At 37.6% G+C, this 6,652-nt stretch overlaps 1 pseudogene; it reads left to right on the forward strand.

Moving 5' to 3' along the window:
- The first annotated feature begins 5,772 nt into the window (after nucleotides 1–5,772).
- Nucleotides 5,773–6,353, forward strand: LOC119507945 (annotated as a pseudogene).
- The last annotated feature ends 299 nt before the right edge of the window (nucleotides 6,354–6,652 follow it).

Raw genomic sequence — 6,652 nt, forward strand, 5'->3', positions numbered from 1 at the left:
AGAACAAATGTATGACAATACAATTAGAAGTTAATAATAGAGGGGCATATAGGGAAGAACTATATACCTATTACAAACTATATACTACAGTTAGTAGTATTTCAACATTTTTTCATAAACAGTAACAAATGCACTATATCAATACTACGAGTCAACAATTGAGGGGGGTTGGTTAGGGATAGGGGAGGATTAGAGTTTCCTTTTCTTTTTTTTCTTTTTTCATCTTTCGCTTTATTTCTTGTCTGGAATAATGAAAAGTTTCTAAAAATTGAACAAAAATTAAGTGTGATGGATGCACAGCTGTATGAGGGTACTCAGGGGCAAGTGATTGTACACTTTGGATCTTTGGATAATTGTATGGTATCTGAACAATCTCAATAAAAATGAAAAAAATAAACTCCAATGTAAAAGCCTACAATGTGCAAAGAAAATGATAAATGAGAAGAAAAAATATTATGAAACTTAAGTGACCAAATTGCATACTCTAGTTCCTTTCATTAAGGAATTCTATGAATCAATAAGAGAAAAACCAACAAATGTAAAGAAAAGCACAAATGATGACAGATAACAGAAAATGAAATACAAGTATGTTAATTATCTGAAAAAATTCAGAATGTCATTTATAAGATAGATGTGAATTTAAAATACAAGGAAGTACATTTTTTTTTTTACCAATAAGATTGACATATATGAAATATTTGAGAGTGTCCTACATATTCTAATGATTGGAGTAACAAGCATTGTAATAGACAGAATGTGTACACAGGTATTGTTTCTATGCAGAGCAATATATTAGTCAGGGTTCTCTAGGGAAACGGAATCAACAAGAGATATCTATAAATATAAGATTTTATAAAAGTGTCTCATCCAACTGTGTGGATGCCTGATTCCAAATTCAATAGGGCAAGATGCACAAGTTCAAATTCCATATGGCAGGATGCACGAGTCCAAATTCCATAGAGCAAGCAGCAAACTTGGAATTCCAATGAAGGTGTTCTATGAACTCCTCAGGAAATGCTTCACTGGCTAGCCAAAGAAGTGAAGTTCCTCTGTCTTTCTCCCTTACAAGTCTTCAACTGATTGAATGCTGATTACATTCTCCCATTGTGGAAGACATGTTCTTTGTTGATGTAATCAGTCACAGCTGCAGTCAATTGACTGACAATTTAATAAACCAGCTTGCTGGTTTATATACCCTTGCAGTAATGTTTAGGCCAGTGCTTAGTTGCTTGACCAGACACCACTTTGGCCTTCTTATGCCTCTGAATCAACAGGCAAGAAGGGGATTACTGTACTGGCTGGGATGATTGATCCTGACTATCAAGGGGAAATAGCACTGCAACTAAACAATGGAGGTAAAGCAGTTTTCCTGGAAGATAGGCTATCCTGTAGGGCATCTCTTAGTACTACCATGCCCTGTGATTAAAGTCAATGGGAAACTTCAACAATCCAATCCAGGCAGGATTGCCAATGGCCAAGAAACTTCAGGAGAGTTTAATGGGGACGTGGTGGGAATCACCACCCCTGGATCCTTCAAGTCCTTAAGAGTGGCATTAATCTCTGCAATCCCTTAAGAAATCCAGTATTGCTTCTTGCTTACTGTTTTGCTAGGCAGGAGCAGTTCTAGGAGCTTCCACTTGGCCTTTGCTACCATAATAGCCCTCACTCCATGAGTCAGGGAACCAGTATGAAGATTCTGCCAGTTGCTGAGCATTTCTATTCCAATTATGCATTCCAGACTGGGGAAATAACCACAGAATGGGTCCTGTGACCCATTGGACACACTGTCACATGAACCTGAGCTAAAACTGCATCACCTGACCTCCATAAGCCCCAATTCTGACTGGTGGAGCGAAGTGATGTTTTGGGTCTCCTGGAATTAATGTCACTTCTGAGCCAGTGTCTAATAATACCCCAAATATCTGATCATTTGCTTTTACCCACTGGGCAGTTACACTACTAAAAGGCTGAAGGTCCCCTTGGGGAAGGCTGGGAAGAAGATTAACAGCATAAATATTTGACAGTAAAATAGGGTCCTTCCCCAAGTGTACCCGGCCTTCCCCTCATTCATGGGCTCTGGGTCTATAAACTGTCTGAAGTCTGGGAATTGATTAAGGGAATGTGACTCTCTGTTTTGGTAATTCAAGGTAGACTTTTGTTCACTTGACCTAGAATTCTGCTTAAACAGATCAAAAAAGAATTTAGTAGACTGCCCATATATTATACTTCTAGTTACTCCATGATCTACTATCCAATGCCGTAAGTCTTTAAGAATCAGATTATTTTGACTGCTGCTTTGCTCATGTTTTCCATTATGATAACCATGCCCACCTTAAGTTTGAAACTGCTGCCATGTGGCTTTTGCCACCTTGGGATCTGATTATCCCCATTGTGTTTAAGGATTCCCTCTCAGTGACAGCAATTCCCACAGTAATATCTGACCTACAGAGAAGGGCAACTACAAAACTCTTCAGGGATGATGGAGCTAGTTTCACAAATTTATTCCTCACAGTCCTGGTAAAGTTGTGTCTTCTGGACATTCCAGGGGTGCTTGAGCAGGTCTTCCATGATAAATCCACTCTAACATTCCAGTCTCTCCAAGCCTTTGAATTTCCTCATCTACATTATACCAGGGAAGTTCTGGCATTTCAAACTCCAGTAATGCCAGCCACCTTTTGATCCATGTTTCAGCCAAACACCCAAACAAATTGTTAATGCCCTTTCTAACCCCTTGATCTATAACATTGAACACAGAATCTCTGCTTAGTGTGCCCATATCAATAAATTCAGCCTGATCCAACTTTATATACCTTCCTCCATTATCCCACACCCTTAATATCCATTACCACACTTATTCCCCTGTGTTCTATCTATATAGACTGGAAAACTCACACAGTTCTTTTGGAGTATAGCATACTTCCTTATGGGTCACACTTTGTACCTCACCCTTTGGGGCCTGTTGCGACTTTAGTCTAGTTATAGGTCTTGAAGCAAAGACTGGTGGTGGGGGTGGGTCATGAAAAGGATTAGAAGTATCCCTCAAGCCATTTACCTTAGGACATTCCATTGCAGTTTCATCTGGTAAAACAGCATTAATCTCTCCTGACACAGGAGGGCTGCTTCTTCAGGAGAGGTGATTACAGGTTTATCAGGCACTGAAGGGTTAATCTCTTTGAGTAGAAGTTGGATGGCAGGCTCCTCAAAGCAAGGTGGTGGTTGGGTAGCTCTCTCTTCAGGGCAGATTGGAGGTGGTGGGCTATTTCCCCAGGGCAGATTACAGGTATATCTAACAAAGACTCAGCAGAACCCAGGGTTCCAGTATCCTCACTGCCATTATTATCAATCCATATATCCCCACTCCAAGTTTCAGGACCCCATTCTTTTCCAATCAATGCCTTCATTTTAACATCAGACACCCTGTGAGGTTGAGATTTTAGTTTATGTTGAAAATCTCCTACTCATGCAGCGAAACTCTGGGTCTGGTTTTCAGAATTCTCAATTCTTCAGTGAAAGGAAATAAGATTTTCTTTCAGAGCACACATAGAAACCTTTGCATCTGTCATACAGTGCTTAAGTTTCAAATTTGAAGCCTTTAGTTCATCCCTTTCTCTTACAAGTTTATCCAGCATATCCAAGAGAAATCAGCCAACATCATTATACCTCTTAACTCTGCAAAACTCTATTAAGGTGTCAAAAAAAAACTGTCACACAGAGACTTGCTTCATACAAGAGTATGATTAGGAGAATCAAACCATGATATTTTGTGTATCTCCATTGCCAACTCATGCCATGGACTGTCAGTGTCATCCTGATTATTGGAAATGGAGTAATTAGTGCCTTGAAATCTAATCAGAGTAGAAATCCAATTATAAAAGCTCATTTTAAGAATCTGTTTCTCAGGAACCACTCCTGATACCAAGTTGTATTAGTCAGGGGTCTCTAGAAGAAACAGAATAAACTAGAGTTATCTATAAATATAAGATTTTTTAAAGGTGTCTAATGCAACTGTGAGGATGCATGAATCTGAATTCTGTAGGGCAAGATGCACAAGTCCAAATTCTGTAGGGCAGGCAGCAAAATGGGGACTCTGATGAAGGTGTTTGATGTATTCCTCAGGAAATGCTTCACCAGCTAGCTGGACAAGAAGTGAAGATCCTGTCTTTCTCCCTTAAAAGTCTTCAACTGATTGGATTAAATCCAGCTGATTGCATTCTCTCATTGTGGAAGACACACCCTTTGTTGATTTAATCAGTCACAGCTGCAGTCAATTGACTGATGATTTAATAAACCATCCTTCTGTTTTATTAACCAGCCACAAATATCCTTGCAGTAATGGTTAGGCCAGTGCTTGCTTGACCAGACATCTGGACACCGTCACCTGGCCAAATTGACCCATGTACCTAACCATCACAGGCAATTTGGCAATATCTTCCAAAATTAAAATATACATACCCTTTGTTCAACAATTCTGTATCTTTCAGTTGTACTCATGCTTGTAAAATTATGATATATGTATAGAATTATTCATTACAACATTGGTTTTAGATAGAAAATATTGGAATCAACTTAAATCACCATCAATAGGAAACTGGTTATAAAATCTATGATATGCTATGATAAAAAATGAAATACTCTATGACTGTAAATAAATCTAAGAAACAAAAATGAATGAGTGATGAAATTCTTTAAAACTAACATAGATCTCTGTCACTGAAGACAATGTATGCATAATATACAAAGTTACTATTTGTAAAATAAAGACATTCACAGTTAATATACACACATGTGCACATGTGTATGTAGTGAATTCCTTATGTGTGTCTGTGTATGTCTGTGTATGTATGTATAAGAGGATACAAAAGAAGTTGGTAACTTTGGTTTTCATCTTTCTATAAAGGGAATTGCTTCGACTGAGCAAAAATGTAAAACCTTTCATCATGTGCAATTTTTTGTATATATTGCATTTTCTGATATCTGAATTAACTATTCAAAAATAATATTATTAAAATGGTGTGGACTATGGCATATCCCTCTGCCAAATTCAGATTCAATTATTTTATGATTATTAAATGGTTGTATTCTTGTACACGCCTTCAGCTGTACTCAGCTGGGGCTGGACAGCTTGCGTCAAACAAACAGAGAGATATAAAGATAAGGCATGTGGGTGGTGTGATATCTTAGATTTGCCAGGGCTGCATTAACAAATACCACAACCTGGTTGGCTTAAAAAATAGGACCTTAGCGTCTCAAAGTTTTTGAGGTTAGAAGTCCAAAATCAAGGTTTCAGTCTGCTGTTAATAAATCTCTGCTTCCTAGCAATCAATCTCTGCCTACATCACATGGTACTCTGTCTCCTTTTATCTTCTCACTCCTGTTTATAAAGACTCTAGTAGTATTGGATTAAGGTCCAGTCTGATTCAGCTTGGCTTCATTTTAGGATCTTCAAAGATTCTATTTAAAATGCAGTCATAATCACAGAAATGGGGGTTAGGACTTGAATGTGTCTTTGTGGGGGATATGATTCAATCCTTAACATGTGGGTTTGCAGGAAAACATTTAAATAGATAGGAATTATCCCAGTGAATTTTTGTAATAGAGAATGATAGAACAAACTTTTATTGCAGGAGTGTTACAGGTTAATGAAGATAATTCACCAACTATGGTGATGCCACATATGGCCCAGTCCATAATCAAGTTATCTATACTGACTTTAAATTGTTCATAGCTGAGGTAGAGGGAAAAGGCATATATAAGTAAAACTGCTCCCCCAAGATGGTGGCTGCTAAGGAGGTGGGTGGCTTTAGAGAAGTGGCTCCAGGGAATGGGTGGGAACTCCATCTGTAATTCCTGAAGCCATGTTTGTAGAAGATGTAGATTCTTTCATGAAACAACCAGGGAATGAGACAGCAGATACAGTACTGAAGAAGCTGGATGAACAGTACCATAAGTTTATGGAACTCAACCTTGCTCAAAAGAAGAGTCTAAAAGGTCAGATTTCTGAAATTAAGCATACTCTAGAAATTCTGAAATACATGCGGAAGAAAAGATATTCAATTCACTGGAGACCAGATTCTTACTGGCAGATAACCTATACTGCAAAGCATCAGTCCCTTCTACTGATAAAGTGTGTCTGTAGTTGGGGGCTAATGTAATGCTTGAATATGATACTGATAAAGCACAGGAAATTATTGGAAAAAAATTTATCAACTGCCACAAACAATCTTGATTATCTTGAGGAAGACCTCGACTTTCTTTGAGATCAGTTTACTACCACCAAAGTCAGTATGGCCAGGGTTTATAATTGGGGTGTGAAAAAAAGAATCAAAGATGATTCATCCAAGAACAGAACATAATGTTGGCAATTAAAAATGTGGTTCAGTTTTCCAAACATATATTATTTTAAATACCCCAAAATTTATCCTTAAAGATTGACATAACTGATTTTTAACAGCAAGAATACCATTTTATGTATTTATAAAAACAAAATTAAAAATATTTTATGAAATATGCAGGTTTAAGGTTGTCATTTTTTTTTTCACATTTCCCAACATATTAAATGCTGCTTTCACCACTTTTCTTTTTCTTAAATAAGAAAACTCTTAGCTGAAATGGCTGAAAATTGTGAGGTATCCCAAGGAAGCTGAATGCTGAA

The sequence above is a fragment of the Choloepus didactylus genome, chromosome 1 (assembly GCF_015220235.1).
Source record: "Choloepus didactylus isolate mChoDid1 chromosome 1, mChoDid1.pri, whole genome shotgun sequence".
In the NCBI taxonomy this organism is placed as follows: Eukaryota; Metazoa; Chordata; class Mammalia; order Pilosa; family Megalonychidae; genus Choloepus; species Choloepus didactylus.